Source organism: Pan paniscus, chromosome 20 (genome assembly GCF_029289425.2).
Source record: "Pan paniscus chromosome 20, NHGRI_mPanPan1-v2.0_pri, whole genome shotgun sequence".
Classification (NCBI taxonomy): domain Eukaryota; kingdom Metazoa; phylum Chordata; class Mammalia; order Primates; family Hominidae; genus Pan; species Pan paniscus.
Window position 1 is genome coordinate 24,300,009 of NC_073269.2, and position 21,010 is coordinate 24,321,018.

General features: G+C 48.7%; 1 protein-coding gene across 28 annotated transcripts in view; it reads left to right on the top strand.

Annotated features, from left to right (window-relative positions):
• Nucleotides 1–21,010, top strand: part of GATAD2A (GATA zinc finger domain containing 2A) — a 124,942-nt gene that overhangs the window by 53,640 nt on the left and 50,292 nt on the right. The window contains exon 1 of one of the 28 annotated variants that reach the window (XM_063600051.1): nt 6,049–6,133. The exons of 26 other annotated variants lie outside the window; for them this stretch is intronic. The gene's annotated coding sequence lies outside the window, so the exon portion shown is untranslated. Of the gene's footprint in view, nt 1–6,048; nt 6,134–19,417; nt 19,727–21,010 lie in introns of those variants that run through there. One more of the 28 variants, XM_055104072.3, reaches the window with a different exon arrangement.

Sequence of the window (21,010 nt, forward strand, 5' to 3'; positions counted from 1 at the left end):
TTTGCATCCCATACAATTCACCCATTTGAAGTGTGCAATTCAGTTTTTTATATATATTCAAGAGTTCTACAATTACCACCTGTATTTAATTCCAGAACATTTTCATTATCCCAAAAGGAAACAGCATACTCATTAGCAGTCACTCCTCATCTCCCCCTCCCCTTTCTCCTCATGACCTCTAATCTACTTTCTGTTGATTTGCCTGTTGTGGACATTTATTGTAAATGGACTCTTATACTTGTGTAAGTGGCCTTTTGCGTCTGCCTTCTGTTAGCGTGTTTTTGCGGTTCATCCACATTGTAAGCATGAATCAGTGCTTCTTTCCTTTTTATGGCTGAATGATATTCCATTATATGGATGAACCACATTTTGTTTATCCATTCATTCATTGATGGACATTTGAGTTGTTTCTACTTTTTTAGTTATTGTGAATAGTGCTGCTTTTAACATTCGTGTACAAGCTTTTGTTTGAATGCCTGTGTTGCGTTCTTCTTAGTATATACTTAGGGGTGCAGTTACTGGATCATATGGTAACTTTCTGTTAATCTTTTTTCAGGAATTACCAGACTGTTATCCATGGCGCCTGCACTATTTTACGTTCCCTGACACTCACACAGGGCTCTCAAACTCTTTGGAGACAAGTTCAGACTCAAAGTCTGTGCCAGTTTCCTACAGAGAGTTGAGACTTGTCAGAGCCTATTACCTGGTGCTGTTGTGCTGTAACTACTATTTGGGGGATGTCAGGCATTGACAGAAACAGAGGGTAGGACTAGGGACTCAGAGTCACAAACCCACATGGCTCTCATCATGTTTGCTCACCTCCTTTTTGGAGATAGGGTCTTGCTCTGTCACCCAGGCTGGAGTGCAGTGGTGTGTTCATGGCTCACTGCAGCCTCAACATCCTGGGCTCAAGTGATCTACCTCAGTCTCCCAAATAGCTGGGACTGCCAGGTGTGGGCCACTGTGCCCAGCTTGAGCTCACCCCCTTTGTTGAGGGGGAAGCACCCACAGCCAGCCCAGGGAAGTGAGTGACTGCCTCTTGTCCTGCAGCCCAGGGCATTGTTTGAGGGCAGCAGGGCTGGCTTTAGTTTCTCCTAGGCCCCAGGCTGGGTACCCACCCCTCTGCCTGGCCCTTTCTTAACTCAGAAGCACATGGTCTGAGCAGTAGGTACTTGTTCAATGAATAAATGAATGGAGGAAACCTCCCTCTTCTCTGTTGCCAGCCAGCAGGGAAGACCCAGCCATAGCATTCAGGCAGTCAGTTTGGGAGTTCAGAAGGGAATTTCCAGAGGCCACCCCAGGTTTTCCTTTGGCCTGTGCTTGAAGGGACTTGATAGAAAAGGACAGTCTATAAACAGTCGTGGCACACGATACTTAGTGGTCAAATAGGCGGAAGCCACCCCCGAATAATTATTTCTTCAGGACTTATAAATGTGTCAGCTTGTGTGCACTTTTTGTTGTGGGTGTGTAAGACAGCCCAGCATATTGATAGATTTTAGGTTTTCTCCACAAAATGCAAGTTTCACCCACTCTTGGGCGTGTCTCACTCAGCACTAGCCCACACTTGCTTTAAGTGGAAATTATGGACTGTGATTGGCTGGGGTGTCCCCATTCCTGTCACCCAGGACCACATGGGCACAGTGGAGGGAGCAGGGCCGGAGGAGGGCTGGCCCTCAATGTGCCCAGCAGCTCCCTCCCATGTCTGAGGCACACAGTCTACACACAACTCCCACTTGTGTGTACATTTATTCTTATGGGCACAGGGGCAGTCTTGCCTGCTCATGGACTTGGTGTCTGCCCTTGAATTTGGCCTGTCAGGTCCTCTTTGTTAAGCAGGCACACACTGCCTAGTGCTGGGTGTTAAGGATCAAAAAATGGGTGTGACTGTAGAAAAACAGATTGCATCACAGGACAGGTAATGCACATGGGCCTTGACCAAGGTGTGAATGATGCTCAGTCTTTCTAATATAAGAATCCTGCACGTTGGAGCACCACCAAGACATTTCTGGGTTGGCAAGCACCTGGAGTAGACACTGTTCTAGTGATGGGAGTCAGGTAGTGCCGTGGTAGTTGCTTTTGGAATTCACAACTTCTCTCAGGGGTATTTGCAACATCTAGCAAAAGGACAAGTGGTCAGGTGCAGTGGCTCACTCCTGTAATCCCAGCACTTTGGGAGGCTGAAGCGGGTGGGTCATTTGAGGTTAGGAGTTCGAGACCAGCCTGGCCAACATGGTGAAACCCCATCTTTACTAAAAGTACAAAATTAGCTAGGTGTGGTGATGCACGCTTGTAATCACAGTTACCCGGGGAGGCTGAGGCAGGAGAATCCCTTGAACCCAGGAGGCGGAGGTTGCAGTGAGCCAAGATCACGCCACTGCACTCCAGCATGGGTGACAAAGTGAGACCGTATCTCAAAAAACAAACAAAAAACACAAAAAAGCAAAAAGACATGTGTTTACTCTTTGCTCCAGCAAATCCACTTCTGGAAATGTATCCGAAACATGGTCAGAAATAAGGAAGGATTACAAGGATTGTGTTCATTACAACACTCCGGAAACAAACAAAGCTGGGAATGACTTAGATGTGTCAGTGTTCAGACTGGGCAACTTGTGGTGGTGGCTCTGCCTACAGGGTGGTGCCTGAGCCCCTGAGTGAAGGGAGGAAGGAGTAGGTGATGTCTTCATTTGTGGTGGTGATGGGATTTCTAGTTGAAATGACAAGCAGAAAAAAGAACAATGTAAAGGAAGAAGAGATGGAGTGTGCTGTCACTTATCTAAGGAAAGGTGGGGGGATTTGCTCATTTTATTTTTATTTTTATTTATTTTTTATTTTTATTTATTTTTTTTTTTTTGAGATGGAGTCTTGCTCTGTCACCCAGGCTGGAGTGGAGTGGCGCGATCTCAGCTCACTGCAATCTCCGCCTACCAGGTTCATGCCATTCTTCTGCCTCAGCCTCCCGAGTAGCTGGGACTACAGGCGCCCGCCACCACGCCCTGCTAATTTTTTATATTTTTAGTAGAGACGGGGTTTCACCGTGGTCTCGATCTCCTCACCTCGTGATCTGCCCACCTTGGCCTCCCAAAGTGCTGGGATAACAAGTGTGAGCCACTGTGCCCAGCCACTCATTTTATTTTTATACACCATAAAGGAACCACATTGTCACCTCCAGGAGAAAGGATGGAGAGGGCACTGGGAGACTTTTTCACGTGTCCTTTCTTTGTAGCATCATGTACGTGCTTTACATAATTATAAAACAAAAGCCAAGTGGTGGCAGTGGAAGGGGAAGCAATCCCTTAAAAACCAAAGACAAGAATGAATCTAGGTACATGTCAGTTGTAACACACATTGGTGACTTAACCTCTCAGAACTTATTTCTGATAACTTTAAAACGTAGTTTGACTGTAAATGTTTTAGCGAGATACCCAATAAAGGCAAACAAATTTATTTCCTTCTTTCCTTCCCTTTCCTTCCTTTTCTTCCCTTCCTTTTCTTCCTTCCCTTTCCTTCCTTTCCTTCCTTTCCTTTCCTTCCTTCCCTTCCTTCCGTTCCTTCCCTCCCCTCACTCTGTCACCCAGGCTGGAGTGCAGTGGTGCGATCTCGGCTCACTGCAACCTCCGCCTTCACGTTTCAAGTGATTCTTCTGCCTCAGCCTCCCGAGTAGTTGGGATTACAGGCGCCCGCCACCGTGCCCAGCTAGAAACAACTTTCTTAAAATCTTCAGCTGTTTTTTGGAATCCTGGTTTTGGTTTCAGGGTAACAATATTAGCATTATTCCTGTTATATATTGTAGGAGAAAATAAGTAAGTAATATCATTAATAACCAAAATTTTCCACACAAAAGGAAAATGCAATAAAAACCCAAAGCACTAGCTTTTTTATTTTTATTTTTATTTTTGGGCAGGGTCTTGCTCTGCCACCTAGGCTGGAGTGCAGTGGTGTGATCATAGCTCACTGCAGCCTCCAGCAGTCCTTCCACCTCAGCCTCCCAAGTAGCTGGGACAACAGATGCACCACCATGTCCAGCAAATTTTTAAATTTGGGTTTGTTTTTGTTTTTGTTTTAAGACGGAGTCTCGCTTTGTCGCCCAGGCTGAAGTGCAGTGGCGCGATTTCGGCTCCCTGCAAGCTCCGCCTCCCAGGTTCATGCCATTCTCCTGCCTCAGCCTCCCCAACAGTAGCTGGGACTACAGGCGCCTGCCACAACGCCTGGCTAATTTTTTGTATTTTTAGTAGAGACGGGGTTTCACCGTGTTAGCCAGGATGGTCTCTTATCTCCTGACCTCGTGATCCACCCGCCTCGGCCTCCCAAAGTGCTGGGATTACAGGCGTGAGCCACCGTGCCTGGCCTGGTTTTTGTTTTTTGAGACAGAGTTTCGCTCTTGTTGCACAGGCTGGAGTGCAATGGCACGATCTCGGCTCACCACAACCTTTGCCTCCTGGGTTCAAGTGATTCTTCTGCCTCAGCCTCCTGAGTGGCTGGGATTACAGGCAAGCATCACCATGCCTGGCTAATTTTGTATTTTTAGTAGAGATGGGGTTTCTCCATATTGGTCAGGCTGGTCTCAAACTCCAACCTCAGGTGATCCTCCAGCCTCAGCCTCCCAAAGTGCTGGGATTACAGGCGTGAGCCACTGCACCTGGCCAAGACCTGAGTACTTTAAGTAAAAAGCTTAATTCTCATTCTGCATTGGGAACATGGTAATTGTGTAAGACACACTGGGGTTGTATCAGAAGGACCCACAGGGGCCCTGCTGGCACAGATGGGGCAAGTGAGAGTGAACAAGAACAAGGAGCCCCTGAGTTAGATGTGTTAAAAATCCAAGGCTGGCTGGATGCCGTGGCTCACACCTGTAATCCCAGCACTTTGGGAGGCTGAGGCAGGTGGATCATTTTGAGGTCAGGAGTTCAAGACTAGCCTGGCCAATATGGTGAAACCCTGTCTCTACTGAAATTATAAAAATTAGCTGGGTGATAGTGACGCACGCCTGTAATCCCAGCTACTCGAGAGGCTGAGGCAGGAGAATTGCTTCAGCCTGGGAGGCGGAGGTTGCAGTGAGCCAAGATCGCGCCACTGCACTCCAGTCTGGGCAACAGAGTAAGACTGTGTCTCACAAAAAGAAAAACCCAAGGGTTTAAGCTGGCTGTGGTTATGCGCACCTGCCATCCTAGCTGTTCCGGAGGCCAAGGCCATAGGATTGCCTGAGCTCAGGGGTTGGAGTCTAGCCTGAGCAATGTAGCAGGACCCCCTAAGCTGGGAAAAAAAACAAAACAAAACAGTTTCTTATTGATGCTTAAAGGACAAGGAAGAAACTCACTGGTCCCCTTTGGTAGGAGTTAGAGAGCTAGCTGGTTTTAAAAATGGGTAGAGGGAAAGCAACAGGCATTTTTCCTGCATCTTCTCTGTGGGCTGCACACTCCAGGAATGAGAGTGTGGGCGAGGGCAAGGTTCCCTCGCAGGGCAGTGCTGGCCCGCAGAACTGCCTAGGGTGACAGGGATGCTCTACACCGTCTGCCCTGCGTGCCGTTTAACATAGCATGACTGAGGACGCGGAGTTTAATTTTGTCTATTTAAATAGCCACGTGTGGCTAATGGGCAGCACAGCTATTGATGTGTTTTAGCAAATTAATATGAAATGACAGAATTTTAAGTTTATTGCAGGCACCTAGTGAATTGAGGGGTTCCAGACTGTGAGGTCCAGACAGTGATTCTCCCTAGCTGCTAGCCCCCAAGGAGAGTGTCCTGTGCTTCCACAGGGACACGCACTCACCAAGCCTCAAGGTCTAGTTCATGAGAAATTGGGGGTATGTGCACTTACGCCACAGGGACGCCTTTTGCAAAACCAACAGTGGGAAACAGGGCAAGCATCCTAACTCTTTGAGCATATGATTGTGTCAGTAAGGGGACCTGTGGATTCCAGCCAGATGTGACTCCAACAAAGACGGAAGATTGTGAAATTATCAAAGGTGGGATCATAGTGTTGTGGTCATGCTTGTTCTGTAGAGATAAATACTGACCCCTTTAGCACAAATGCATGTTTCATAGGATTTGCTTCGTGGAAGCTAGTGGGAGAGAGGAGAAAGGAGCGGCATGTGGAGGACACGAGGGTGGTTCCCGATGGCCGTGGACCTGGGTGGTAAGCACCTGCAGTTAATCACACCATTATCTACTCTGTGGGTGGATTTGAAATTTTCCTTAATGAAAAGTGTGAAAATTGGGTTTGGCCCAGGTCTTTTCTCAGGGAGCTTCGTGACTGGATCATCTAGAAGAGGGGAAATGGCCATTTATAAAAGCTGAGGTAGAGGCCACTTGGGGGTAGTTTAGGAGGCCACTTGGGAGTAGTTTAAATTCAAGCAGAAAACCATGAGCAGAGACTGGAATTGCCAGAGGGGACCGTGGCCTGTCAGCCCACCAGACAGCCTCTCTTACACACTCTTATTTTCTGTAATTACAACACTCACAGCTACTCTTCATGGAGCCCTCAGGAAGTGTTAGCAATAAAGTGGGTGCTGTTCCCATTTTACAGGTGAGGAAGCTGAGGCCCTTGGGGGTGAATCAGGCTTTCTGGCTTTGACCGGACAGCTAAGGGCATGAGCTTCTGGGCCTCCTTCCTGTCGCCTCCCTGCTCAGTACCTGGGGCACATCTGACTACCACTCCAGTACCCTGACTCTATGATGAAAACCATTCTCCCCTCCCCATTGGTATTGCCCATCCACAGCAGTCGTAGCCCATCACAAGTGGATAAAGTAGGTGGTTAGCTGGACTTGCACATGACTGTTTCGTGAACAGTAGTGCTTAGAGTTGTGATCTAGGGACCCAGCGAACAGTGTGTGAGGGACTTCAACCCTGCCTCTCTCCGGTATGTGCTGTGCCTGCTGTGCCCCCCACTCCAGTGTTCTCCTTGGGGCTCCTGAGGCAGCTCCCAGTAGGAGGCCTATCGTTGTTGGCACCCCAAGGGTGTCCCTGATCCCTAAGTAGAAACTTAAGCAGGTATTTGGACAAATAAATGAGTGAAACACCTTGTGACGTTGAGGCCTGTGGCACTTCCCCAATAGTGTGTTAGTGTAAAACCACCGTGTGTGATGCCTGTTGGTCCCAGCACTTTGGGAGGCCAAGGCATGTGGATCTCTTGGGCCCAGGAATTTGAGACCACCCTAGGCAACATGGCGAGACCTCGTCTCTACAAAAAGTACAAAAATTAGCCAGGTGTGGTGGTGCGTGCCTTTAGTCCCAGCTACTCAGGAAGTTGAGGTGGGAGGATTGCTTGAGCCCTGGAGGTTGAGGCTGCAGTGAGTCATGATTGTGGCTCTGCACTCCAGCCTGGACAACAGAGTGAGACCTCGTCCCTTTAAAAAAAAAAAAAAAAAAAAAAAGCCACCATGGCAGTTTTGTTTTATTTGGATTTTAGGCAGTGTAGGGCCTGTGATAAGGCCTGGCTGAGGTGGGGCTCTGCTGATAGTAACTCTTGTGATTCCAGCCCTCTGAGGCCACTTCCTCTTTCTGCCTTGGCTCCTCCTTGGTGAATTCTCCCTTATGTGTCCCACATTCTCATACTCCCAGGCATTGGATCTTTAGCTGGGAGATGGTTCTGAGTTCCCATGTGTACAGTGGGCTTGCTGCAGCCTCCTGCAGTTGTCCTGTGGGACTCGTGGTTGGTGGTGACATAGAGGCTACCTACCCTGATGGCTGATGGCTGATGGCAGTGTGGTTGTTTGGGGTCTTGTTGTATAAAAGGAGCATGTTTACTGAAGGACCCAGTTCTGTGCTGTTGGGGTCACAGCAAACCTGCTTTTGCCTGTTAGTATTTTAGTAGCTCTAGAGGGGTTCATGGCTATTGGAATTAGTATTTTTGTTTTTGTTTTCTTTTCTCACCTCTTTAAAAAAGCATGTAAAATTCACATGGTAGAAGATTCACCAGTTTTAACATTTTTAAAGTGTGTTGTTTAGTGGCATTTAACCCATTCACAGTATTGTGCAACCATCACCTGTAATTCTAGAACATTTTCATCACCCCCACCCCAAAAGAAACCTTGTCCCCATTAGCAGTCACTGCCTTTTCCTTGACTCTGCTCTCCACCCTCCCAGCAGCCACTTATTCTACTTTCTGTCTCTGGGTTTGCCTCTTCTGGCATTTCATATAAATGGGATCATGCAATATGTGGCCTTTTTGTCTGACTTTTTTTCACTTAGCATGATGTTTTCAAAGTTCAGTCACATTGTGTCAGAGTTTCATTCCTTTTTATGGCCAAATAATATTCCATTGTCTAGATGGACCACATTTTGTTTATCCATTCATCCATTGATGGACATTTGGGTTGTTTTCTACTTTTTGGCTATTGTGGATAATGTTGCTTTTAACATTCACCTGCACATTTTTTTTTGAATACCTATATTCAGCTCTCTTGGGTATACCTACAAGTGGACTTGCAGGACACTCGGTAGCATGGTGACGCCGTGGGCTGGAGGCCCTGCCCAGGCTCATGTGGGAACTCTGTGTTTAACTTTTTGAGGAACTGGCAGACCGTTTTCCACATCACTCTACTGTTTTACTTTCCACTGTTTTCCACGTCACTCTTCCGTTTTACTTTCCACCGTTTTCCATGTCACTCTACCATTTTACTTTCCACCATGCAGTGTATGAGGGTCCCAATTTCTCTACATCCTTACCAATACTTAATTGGCTTTTTTGATTGTAGCCATCCTAGTGGGTGTGAAGCGGTTTCTCATGGTGGTTTTGATTTCCATTTCCCTCATGACTAATGACACTGAGACAGAGTCTTTTTCACATGCTCATTGGTGATTCGTCTCTCTTCTTTGGAGAAATGTCTGTTCAAGTCTTTTGGCTGTTTTTTAATTGGGTTGCTTGTCTTTTTGTTGCTGAGTTGTAAGGATCCTTCATATGTTCTGGACACTAGACCCTTATCAGGTGTATGATTTGCTATAATTTTTTCCCATTCTATGGGTGTTTTTTTTTTTATTCTATAATGCCCTTTGCACAAAAGATTTTAATTTTGATGCAGTCCAAATTATCTTTTTTCTTTTTTTGATATTGTGCTTATATGTAAGACTGTTTGCCAAACACCAAGTCATGACATTTTTCTCCTGTGTTTTTTCTTCTAAGAGTTTTATGGATTTAGCTCCTAATACTTGGGTCTTTCATCCATTTTGAGTTAATTTTCATATATGGGGTGATGTAAAGATTTTGTTTTTTTTTTTTTTTTTATAGAGACAGTCTCACTATGTTGCCCAGGCCGATCTCAAACTCTTGGCCTCAAGCGATCGTCCCGCCTCGGTCTTCCAAAGTGTTGGGATTACAGGCGTGAGCCACTGCACAGTGCCTGGCCAGGTTTTGTTTGGTTTTGATCATTATCTTTTCTGTCAGCATGAAGACATTTTGGCTTATTAACCGGGAAGGAGGTTGAAGGGCAGTGGTAGTTGGGAGTTCTGAAAGTACTATTTCAAATCTGTTTAACAAATGTGTATACATTGCTTCTTCTGTGCAAAGCATTGTGCCTGCATGGGCCCTTGGATGGTAGTGCTAGAGAAATAGGTGTCCGTTGATATCCTGGGGGTGGAAGCCCACAAACAGAGAGGTGAATAAATAGCATGTCAAGTGGTGATGAGGCAGGAAAGGGGATAGAGACCCCCTGGGGGGCATGTGTGGAGGGGAAGCGTTTCTCACTTTGCATTATCAGCTGAGACCTGGGGGAGTGGAGATGCAAAGGCCCTGAGGTGGGAGTGAGCCAGGATGTCAGTGTGGCTCCAGCTGAGAGAACAGGAGAGGGGTTGGTTGGACTTGGGGGACGGGCACAGGGGTGGCTGGATTATGGTCAGGCCAGCAGGACCTTCTGGCCAGGGCTTTGCTTCTGTATTATTAAGTATCATGTTTTACCAAAGAAGCACTGATACAGACCCCCCCACTCCCCCACTTCATGGCACAGCTGAGCTTAGCTGTTGCCCAGAGGTTGGTGTGGGTGTCTATACACAGACTCCTCCCACCCCTGAGGGGAAGAGTTCCATTTGCGGGGAAGAGTTCCATTTGCAAGGTAGAGGGTAGAAGTAGGATTTCTGTCCCAGCCCTTACAGCTGTGCAGGAACCTGCTGCAAGGATTGTTTGTGGGTAGACCCACGGGCTGGGGCTGCGTTGAGAGCAGATAGTTTGTTTCATCGTAGAAGTAGGTTTCCCTGCTGGCTGTGATCCTCCCTGTGGCTCTGTGATGCTGCAGGATGCTTGTAGGGAGGAGCTTGAGGAAGGGCGCCTGGGCAGGGCCTCCAGCCCGCAGCGTCACCATGTTGCTGGGTGCCCTGATGAAAATGGCAACAGATGAATTTTTGGTTCCCTCCCTTTCCACTTGACATTTCCTTCCAGGAACTGAGAAGGCTTTTCTGGCCCTTGGAATTTTCTGTGCCAGACCTCCCTGCCGTTTCCAGTCTCAGGCCTTGATGGAGCTGGTGGTCAGGGCCACAGCTTCGCCTGGCTCAGCCCTGAGAGACTACAGCCCTGGAAGGGTTAAGGCCTCCCATTTTGTGATGTGACGCCCGATGGGCACGTAGCAGATGGCATGGAAATGGCAGGCGTAACCCTTCGTAGGCCACGTAGGCTCACGGTCTAGGAGGCATCTGGGAGGGGACAGAGAGCCAGGCCCTTCCCACAGAAGGGGAGCATGGCCAGCCCTCACAGTGACGTCCTACAGCTGGGACTCTGGTCCCCATTTACCTGTGGAGGTTTAAGACTGCCCGGACTCCCTCTTCACAGGCGGCACCTTTGTTTCTATGTCGTGTGTTCCTTGGGCAGCGTCTGTTTCTCTCTCTGGGGCCGCAGGGTTGGGCTTGGGCACAGGCCCTGGCCAACAGCGGCGCAGGTGTGGGGCCACTTCAAGCACGGCCTCAAATGAGGGCAGTGTTGGGCACTGAACAGTTCTGAGATGTCACACACAGAAACCAAGTCCTGATCTCCAGTGTGAGCACAGGGAGCTATTGGTAGTTGTGTTGTGTTTTTGAGACGGAGTCTCTCTCTGTCTCCCAGGCTGGAGTGCAGTGGCACAATCTCGGCCCACTGCAACCTCCGCCTGCTGGGTTCAAGCAATTCTCCTGCCTCAGCTTTCTGGGTAGCTGGGATTACAGGCGCCCACCACCATGCTGGCTAATTTTTAAATTTTTTTTGTAGAGATGGGGTTTCACCACGTTGGCCAGGCTGGTCTTGAAGTCCTGATCTCAAATGATCCGCCCGCCTCAGCCTCCTAAAGTGCACCGCCCCTGGCCTAGCAGTAGTTTTAAAGACACTTATTTGCTACCTGTCTTTCTCCTCATAATAAGCCTGTGATCAGTTTAGGTGTGCTTTTTCCTATTGTCTGGTACAACTTGGGGGTGAAGACAGGCTTTCATCTCGTGTTACCCGGAAGGGCCCTCAAGCTGAGACACAGGGCCAATATACAGAAGCAGCTAATTGTGATCCTTGTGGGGCTCTTTCATGGCCAGTGTGTGGACACTATCGTCCCCTGGTTTTGGGAGTTTTCAGGCAATCATCTGTGTCTCTGGAAGATGGCATAATCCCTACACCATCTTCCCTGATTAAGAACTATGCTTCTCCAGTTTTTTTCCCCCAGATGACACCAGAGAGGGAGTTTGGGGTCTGGGGACCTGTCTGTCCCAGGCTGGCCCTGCACAATAGCGTGGTGAGTCTGAGCGGTGGGCACACCATGGGAGGGCTGTTGGCTATTGGGATCAGTGATCTATTTTCTAGAGACAACTTATGCCCAAAACAGCTTTGCTCTGCACAGGGTGCTGGAGTGAGAGGCTACCAGAGCTGCTCTCCACTGTGCAGGCCTAGTGTGAGTTACATTTAGGAATTTGCAGACCATCTAGATGTTATTTATTTTTAGAGACAGGGTCCAGGCGGTTTCAAACTCCTGGGCTCAAGCATTCCTCCTGCTTTGGCCTCCCTAGTAGCTGGAACTACATGCACACATGCCACGAGACCTGGAAGGTTTTATTTTTAAAACGTTGGTGGTTACTTGGGTATATATTAATATACCTGGGTATGTTTCTGTGATGTTTTGCTCTCCAGGTTTACTTTGTTAAATGTATCAAAAAAAAAAAAAAATCCAGCCTGGGCAACATGGTTGAAACTCTGTCTCTACAAAAATTATCCCAGTATGGTGGTGCCCACCTGTGACCTCGGGAGGCTAAGGTGGGAGGATTGCTTCAGCCCAGGAGGTCGAAGCTACAGTAAGCTGTAGTCATGCCACTGCACTCCATCCTGAGCAAGAGAGTGAGATCCTGTCTAAAAAACTTAATAAATTGATTTTAAAAAATATTTTGGAGGCATCATTTACAAGTCCTCTACCTGAAACACATGAGATTGTAAGTGCATTTATTGGTAAATGGGAAAGCCAGAGGTGCCTTTTCTTTTTACTTCCTTCATTCTTTTATTTATTTATCTTATATTAAAAGGTTTTTTTGTAGAGTCAGGGTCTTGCTATGTTGCCCAGGCTGGTCTTGAGCTCTTGTCCTCAAGAGATCCTCTTGCCTTGACCTTCCAAAGTGCTGGGATTAACAGGCATGAGCCACTGCACCTGGTCCCTTTCATTTTTAATTACCTGCATTTCTGAGTAGCTCTAGAACCAAGAACTAGAGATGATGGGATGGATGTCCTGGTCGTTGGTCAGATTCCGCCCACTGTTTGGTGATGGGAACCAGCTTATATTCGTGGGTCATTAGCATTTCAGATGAAGTGCTGGCAAGGGACCCTGCCATTCAGCAGCACAGTGCTGGGCACACCTGGGTTGTCACATGTGCCCTGTTAGGAGGAGGCGGTAGATGCCCCTCTCCCTCTGTCAGAGCTGAGCATGGCACTTGTAAATAGCGTCTTCCTGGAAGTGCTGGGTAGGGAACACCTGTGGGGGCTGTTGCTCACCCCCTCTTCAGGGAACGCTGGTGCTCATATTTATGTATTTGGTGGCCTGAGGGGAGGTACTACTTCACTTGAATTGGATGTGTGCTGCTCATGTCTTTTTGGAGTGTGTTCGGTGCCTTTTGACAGCTTTCAGCTTTCTCCTCCTCTTCAGGACCTGTTAAAGGTTTCAGCCCTCCTCTCACAGGCTAGGGGGCGGTCAGGCTCCCTGTACCACAAGGTGCTGGGGGGTATGTGGGGGCTTTTTCTTCATCGTGTTCAGCTGAATACAAGTGTGGCCTCTGTACTAGGATGCTTTCTTTCACTAAGCAACCTCATTACATTAAAAAACAAAACAAAACAAAAAAAAACTCTTTTTTTTTGTTCGTTTTGTTTGAGACGGAGTTTTGCTCTTGTCTCCCAGGCTGGAGTACAGTGGCATGATCTCGGCTCACTACAGCCTCCGCCTCCCGGTTTCAAGCAATTCCCCTGCCTCAGCCTCCCGAGTAGCTGGGATTACAGGCGCCCGCCACTATGCCCAGCTAATTTTTTGTATTTTTAGTAGAGACGGGGTTTCACCATGTTGGCCAGGCTGGTCTTGAACTTCTGACCATGTGATCCGCCTGCCTCAGCTTCCCAAAATGCTGATATTATAGGCGTAAGCCACCGCACCCGGCCGAGATTCAAACTTTTAAAAAGTGGGGTGGGCGTGGTGGCTTACTCCTGTAATCCAGCACCTTGTGAGTCTGAGACAGCCGGATCATGAGGTCAGGAGATTGAGACCATCCTGGCCAACACGGTGAAACCCCCTCTCTAGTAAAATACAAAAAAAAAAAAAAATTAGCCGTTTGTGGTGGTGCGTGCCTGTAATCCCAGCTACTTGGGAGGCTGAGGCAGGGGAATCACTTGAACCCAGGAGGCGGAGATTGCAGTGAGCCGAGATCACGCCACTGCACTCCAGCCTGATGACAGCCAGGTGGGCTGTGAATTAGAAGGGGTGTCCCAGGCACTCATCAGGCTCCTCGTGCTGCAGAAGTTTCCTTCTGAGTTCACGCATTGTCCAGATGTGCAACAGTCAACAAATCAGTTCTTGTGGCTTCTCTGGAAGCTGACATTACCATGTTTTTGGCATGAAGTAGAACCAACACGCAAGGTTGCAGTGCCAGTGAGTTGAGGACGTTCTGTGGCTCTATCCAGCTAGGTGAGAAATTGCAGGGCCAAGGAAGTAGTGTGGGTTGAAGTGAAGTAGGCGGGTGGGAATGCGTGTGAGACTCAGCAGGGCTCTGGGCTCCTTCACATGCTCTACAACTTGGTGATTCCGGCCCTTGTGTCTGAAAACCATACTTTGTGGTTTTCCATATTCTTGAGACAAGTAGATCAGTAGCTGTGTGGACGCTGATTGCTCTTGAGAACTACTGTTCTTTTGTTCAGAATTAAATGCAGAAGAAAGACTTTTTTTCTTCTTATTTTTAGAGGCAGGGTCTCGCCCCTTTGCCCAGGCTGCAGTGCAATGGTGCGATCATTGCAGCCTTGAACCCATGGACTCAAGTGAGCCTCCCTCCTTGGCCTCCCAAAGTGCTGGGATTATAGGCGTGAGCCACTGCTCCTGGCCAGAAAGATGTTTTCTGAGACAATTGAGCAAGACTCAGAAGTAGGAGGAGGGGATGAAAACTGTGCATGCGTATGAGTGTGAGTATATACGTGTGTGTTGTTCAGGATTGCTCTGTGTTTAACTAGTGTATACTTTGCAGGGGAAGGAGGTGTCTGTCTGCTGTCCCACTGTTTCCTTTGTCTGTCTTCTGCCTTTCCTACAGGGTCAGATGCTCTTACTTCATGGGCGCCATGTGTTCCTTGTCCCCTTCCCAGTCTTCTTGTTGCCCTTGGCTTCCCTGGATCCCACAGCCCAGGTGGGGCCAAGGAGTCCCTGCTCAGGCACTGAGAGCCTTGCTGTGGCTGTCAGAGGTTGATGGGGAGACTGCCCATCTTGTGGGAAGCCTTTGTAACAGTGACTTGGCACCTTCAACAGGACGGAAGAATGTGTTAGTTCCGTCTCCTGTTTTTGTAAAATGGTTGTCCACCTGTTGAACTGCATCAGCCTCTCAACCAGGCAGAAGGCTTAGAGAATCCATGTCAGCCCCCAAGTCCAGGGAGCCCCATTGTGAGCTGGACAGGACATAGATTGCCCCCAGGCCTGGGGGGGTGAAGTGACGTGCAGAATTGAAGGACCAAGGCAGGGAGTGGCAGTAGGCAGGACAGGTCCTGGTGGTTCTGCTGAACCCCTGGGCTGGGGCTGGGCTGAGGAGCTAAAGCCACAGGCAAAATGTACCACACGCAGACCTTTAGCCACCCACAGTAACTTTGTTTTCGGACCTTGATTCATTCTGTGGGACAGGACATGATATAGGTTACCTGCCTGTCCAGATCCTGCCCCAGAGTGGGACAGTCGTGTATGGCAGAGCATTAGCTGGGAGAGGTCACACTAGCTGGGTGTGGACCTTGTCCTCCTGTGCATCCCCTCAAAACCAGGTAATGTGTCCTCAGGATTTCCCTGGCACAAACGACCTCGCTCTCCCTCAGTCCTCAAAGGTGATGGCCAGTCCTGGTTACCCGGGAAGCCCGTGCCCTGTGACTCCCTTCCTGCCACTGGGCATCCCTGTAGCCCCCATTCCTCCAGCAATCAGCCTCAGTGGTGTGTTTGGTTCACACCTTGTGCTTGCACTGTGACTGAAACCTCCCCTCCTCAGCGAGGCTTCTCCTGGGCCCCCAGGCTGGGCTTATGCCCCTCAGGTCCTTCTCAGCCCTGTGCTTTTCCTTAGGGCTTTGGTGTGATTCTCAGGCACCTGTGCTTAGGGAGTGCTTGTTTCTGTAACTGGGTTAAAGTTTCATCCACTGCAGCAATTGAGTTTATAGCATGTAATTTCCTTCTACCAGGGACCTATTTATCTTGAGTGTTCTAAGTGTGGGCTTTTGGGACAGTATAAAATTGACCCTGTAGCAAGCTGTCTTGTCTGCACATAGCACTTTTTGAAAATAAATTTCCTTCTGACTTGTCAAAAGAGTTAACCTTGAGTCCTTGCTCTGGATTTAATTTACACGTTCGAGTCTGTCCGCTGTGCCCCCCACATACAAGGTCTTGCTCCGTTGCCCAGGCTGGAGTGTAGTGGCACAATCACAGCTCACTGCAGCCTTGACCTCCTGGATTCAAGCAGTCCTTCCACCTCAGCATCCTGCGTAGCTGAGACCACAGGTGTGTCCCACCACAACTGGCTATTTTTAAATTTTTTTTAATTTTTTTTTTTTTTTTTTGAGACGGAGTCTTGCTCCGTCGCCCAGGCTGGAGCGCAGTGGAGCGATCTCAGCTCACTGCAACCTCCGCCTCCTGGGTTCAAGCAGTTCTCCCGAGTAGCTGGGATTACAGGTGCCCGCCACCACACCTGGCTAATTTTTGTATTTTTAGTAGAGATGGGGTTTCACCATCTTGGCCAGGCTGGTCTCGAGCTCCTGGCCTCGTGATCCACCCGTCTTGGCCTCCCAAAGTGTTGGGATTACAGGCGTGAGCCACCACACCTGGCCAAATTTTTTGTGGTTTTTTTTTTTGTTTATTTTTTGTTTTTGTTTTGCTTTTGAGACAGAGTTTCGTTCTTGTTGCCCAGGCTGGAGTGCAATGGCGCAATCTTGGCTCACCGCAACCTCTACTTCCTGGGTTCAAGCAGTTCTCCTGCCTCAGACCCTGGAGTAGCCGGGAGTATAGGTATGCGCCACCACGCCCGGCTAACTTTGTATTTTTAGTAGAGACAGGGTTTCTCCATGTTGGTCAGGCTGGTCTTGAACTCCCGACCTCAGGTGATCTGCCCACCTTGGCCTCCCGAAGTGCTGGGATTACAGGCATGAGCCACCGCACCCGGCTTAAAAATTTTTTATCAGAAGGCCAGGTGCAGTGGCTCACTGCCTGTAATCCCAGCACTTTGGGAGGCCGAGGTGGGTGGATCACCTGAGCTCAGGAGTTCGAGACCAGCCTGGGCAACATGGTGAAATCCCATCTGTTCCAAAAATACAAAAAATGAGCTGGGTGTGTTGGCACCCACCTGTGGTCCCAGCTACTCAGGAGGCTGAGGTAGGAAGATCGCTTGAACCTGGGAGGCGGAGGTTGCAGTGAGCTGAGATGGAGACATTGCCCCCAGCCTGGGTGACAGAGTGAGACCCTGTCTCAAAAAAAAAAAAATTATTGGAGACGAAGTCTCCCTTTGTTGCCCAGGCTCATCTTGAATTCCTAGGCTGTAGTGATCCTCCCTCCTTGGCCTCCCAAAGAGTTGGGATTACAGGTGTGAGCCACTGTGCCTGCCCCCCACCCCCTTAGGTTTCTGTTTTTGAAACCTACTTTTCTCTGTAGTCCATTCTGCTATAAGGCTTATTTTGGAAAAGCAGATTTGTTCCAACACAATTGATGTGTTAGAGGACCGTCGAGGTATAACACAAATGTTGCGATGGTTGCGTGTGGTTTTGTTCAGGAGAAACACTAGGCTAGGGATTGGAAAACTATGGCCCACAAGGTGGTGGCCTGTTTTGGTAAATAAAGTTTAATTCGCAGACATGCCCATTCAGGTATGTACAGTTGGGCCTCCATATCCTTGTGTTTTGTGTCTTTGAGTTCTACCAACCGTGGATTGAAAATATTTGGGGTAAGCCAGGCATGGTGGTATGTGCTTGTAATTCTAGCTACTTGGGAGGCTGAGGCAGGAGGATCTCTTGAGCCCAGGAGCTTGAGACCAGCCTGGGCAATACAGTGGGACCCCATCTCTTAAAAAAATTTTTTTGGGGGCTGGGCACGGTGACTCACACCTGTAATCCTAGCACTTTGGGAGGCCGAGGCAGGTGGATTGCCTGAGTTCAGGAGTCCGAGACCAGCCTGGGCAACACAGTGAAACCCCGTCTCTACTAAATACAAAAAATTAGCCAGGCGTGGTGGCATGTGCCTGTAGTCCCACTTACTCGGGAGGCCGAGGCAGGAGAATTGCTTGAACCCCAGAGGCAGAGGTTGCAGTGAGCTGAGATTGTGCCACGCCACTCCACTCCAGCCTGGGTGACAGAGCAAGACTCTGGGTCTTAAAAAAAATTTTTTTTTTGAAGGAAAATAATGGAAAAAAAATACAACATAAAATAATACAAGTAAAACTATAGTATAACAGCTGTTTACGTAGCATTTACATTTTATGGAGTATTATAAGTAATCTAGAGGTGACTCACTAAAGCATATGGAAGGATGTACGTAGGTTGTATGCTAATACTACACCATTTTATATCTGGGATTGAGCATCTGGGAATTTTGGCATCCCGGGAGTTCCTGGAAATAATCCTCCAAGGGTCTCGAGGGACAGCTGTCCTGTCAGAACCACAGAGCTGAGCATTCCTGACAGAGACTAAATGGCCCGCAGAGCCAAAATTATTTACTGTGTAGCATTTTAAGAAAAAGTTTACTGGCCAGGCGTGGTGGCTTACGCCTGTAATCCCAGCACTTTGGGAGGCTGAGGCAGGCGGATCACGAGGTCAGGAGATCGAGACCATCCTGGCTAACACGATGAAACACCATCTCTACTAAAAATACAAAAACAAAATTAGCCGAGCATGGTGGCGGGCGCCTGTAGTCCCAGCTACTCGGGAGGCTGAGGCAGGAGAATGGAGTGAACACGGGAGGCAGAGTTTGCAGTGAGCCGAGATCGTGCCACTGCACTCCAGCCTGAGCGACACAGCGAGACTCCATCTCAAAAAAAAAAAAAAAAAAGAGAAAAAGTTTGCCAACTCTTGCATTAGGTGAATCTAGAAAACTGTTACCAGTTTAATATAGTAGAGCACCTGTGAGTACATGAAATAAAACTGCCCACACCTCAGACATGCTCCAAGTCCCCTCGGGGTCCCGCATATTATGGGCCACACCCTATCCCTTTCCGGGGTCAGACAGCCTCCCTCCAGCAGAAATGGCAGCCCACCCATGCTCACGGCAAGCAGTAAGTCTTCCCCTAGGTGAGGGTCAGACATGCAACATTTGTGTATTTCTTAGCCACTGAGCATGTGTGTAGCTGTGCTGCCCATATATCCACATGTGTCATTGCTTGGGCTCCTATCTTACGTCATAGATGAAGTTTTGGAGTACTGTGTCCCTAACCCTTATGTCCATAAGCCCTGTGTTTTTATCACATGGGTTTGCATCCCGCAGTGGTTTTTAGGAGTGCTGCCTCTGTTGCGCTACAGCAGAACTTAACCATACTTTGAAGGCAAAGGCAAACACCAAAAGGTTTGCTCTCATTCATGACAATAAAGTCGTAATCACTTAATATCTCATCTGGACCCCTTGGTGTGAGAGGGCGAGGTCAAGCCCAAATTGTACAGGTCCAGTGCTCCCCATGTCCTTTGGAATCTTCAGGTCTGACTCTTTGAGTGGTTGATGGGGCCTTCTGATGGCTGACTGGGTACTTTTGTGCCTTGGTTTCCCCACCTGCAAAAAGGCGGCTGATGAGAGTATTTACCTTACAGGTGGTTGTGGGGTAGATGCTCAATCAGTGTTGGGTGTTTTGCACTTAAAAATTAGAAGATCCCCATGCTTCTATTAATTACAAAGGAGCAATAGATTTGGATGAAACCCTGAGGATCCCAGAGCTGAAAGTGAGTTTGAAGTGTCCGATCCAGTCCTTCAACTCAGAGCACTCCTATCTGTGACACCTCTGCCCAGGCATCCAGTATGTGCAGCACACCTGCTCTGTGACTGACACTCTTGCAGAAGTGGGTCCACTTCAGGGACATGGACAAGGTGTTGTACCTGCTGTCACAGAGCCTGTTATCTGGTGAGTGGTTGGGACATTCTGAGGGCTCATACCTTCTGGCTGAGAGGTTCTTCCCAGGGGCCTCCCAGAGCTTATTCCATAGCCCCAGGCAGGGCAAGTCTAGATTCAGTCTTGCCTGGAGACATCTGAGGATGGCTGTTCCATCCTCCTCCTCACATGTATGCAGCTCTCCTTTGAGCCCCACCTGTGCCTGTCACTTCAGGTGAAAGCAGTGTAAAAATGATTAACAAGGCCAGGCTCGGTGGCTCACGCCTGTAATCCTAGCACTTTGGGAGGCCAAGGCTGGTGGATCACGAGGTCAGGAGATCGAGACCATCCTGGCTAACACGGTGAAACCCTGTCTCTACTAAAAAATACAAAAAATTAGCCGGGCGTGGTGATGGGCGCCTGTAGTCCCAGCTACTGGGGAGGCTGAGGCAGGAGAATGGTGTGAACCCGGGAGGCGGAGCTTGCAGTGAGCCGAGATCATGCCACTGCACTCCAGCCTGGGCAACAGACTGAGACTCTGTCTCAAAAAAAAAAAAAAAAGATTAACAAAAGGCCCTTTGCACACTGTGGAAGGCTTATCAGAGTGGCCACCTAGACAGAGGCATGGTGGCCTGAGTTCAGACCTAGCCTGGACCTTCACCCAGCCAGACTTCAGTTGCCTGTACCTTGTGGGATGACACATGCCCATCTCCAACTCATGCAGGCTCTCAGCGAGAGGTAGTTGGCTCCAGCCAGCTTGCACCTCCCCACTGCTAGTCTTATCCTAGGACCACTGCAGGGAGACGATCTCTCAGTCTGGGGTCTTTGAAGGCTCAGGGAGCTCCTAGCCAGCTGACTGGGCTGGGGTCCATCCTGATAACATGAGAGAGAGAAGATGTCTGTATCTCTGGTGTGTCTTTACTTTTCAGGCCACCAAGGGTTAAGAACCCAGCGTCAGCCAGTGAGTAGTAGACATCTCTTCTCCTTTTGAGAAAGCCTGTAGTTCAGGACTCACCACGGCCTTCCCTTCCTTGGCCTGAAAGCCTCCCTGCTCAGCTGCTTGGCGCATGCTGTTCCCCTGCCTGGAACGTCTCGCCTAATTCCTTTTCCTGCCCTGGCCTCAGTCTGGGAGACGCCATCTCAGTCCCCATGTCTTGGAGTTTTAAATGAAAGCACTTTACTTGTTTGCTCCTCTTTGCCCTGTAGGGCAACCCTGGGAATCACATGCTTCATGAGTCTAATTTACAGAAACGTAGGCGTAACTCAGCAGTGCATACCAAGCCCATACTGTTTGCTCTACACTGAAAATGAAGATGA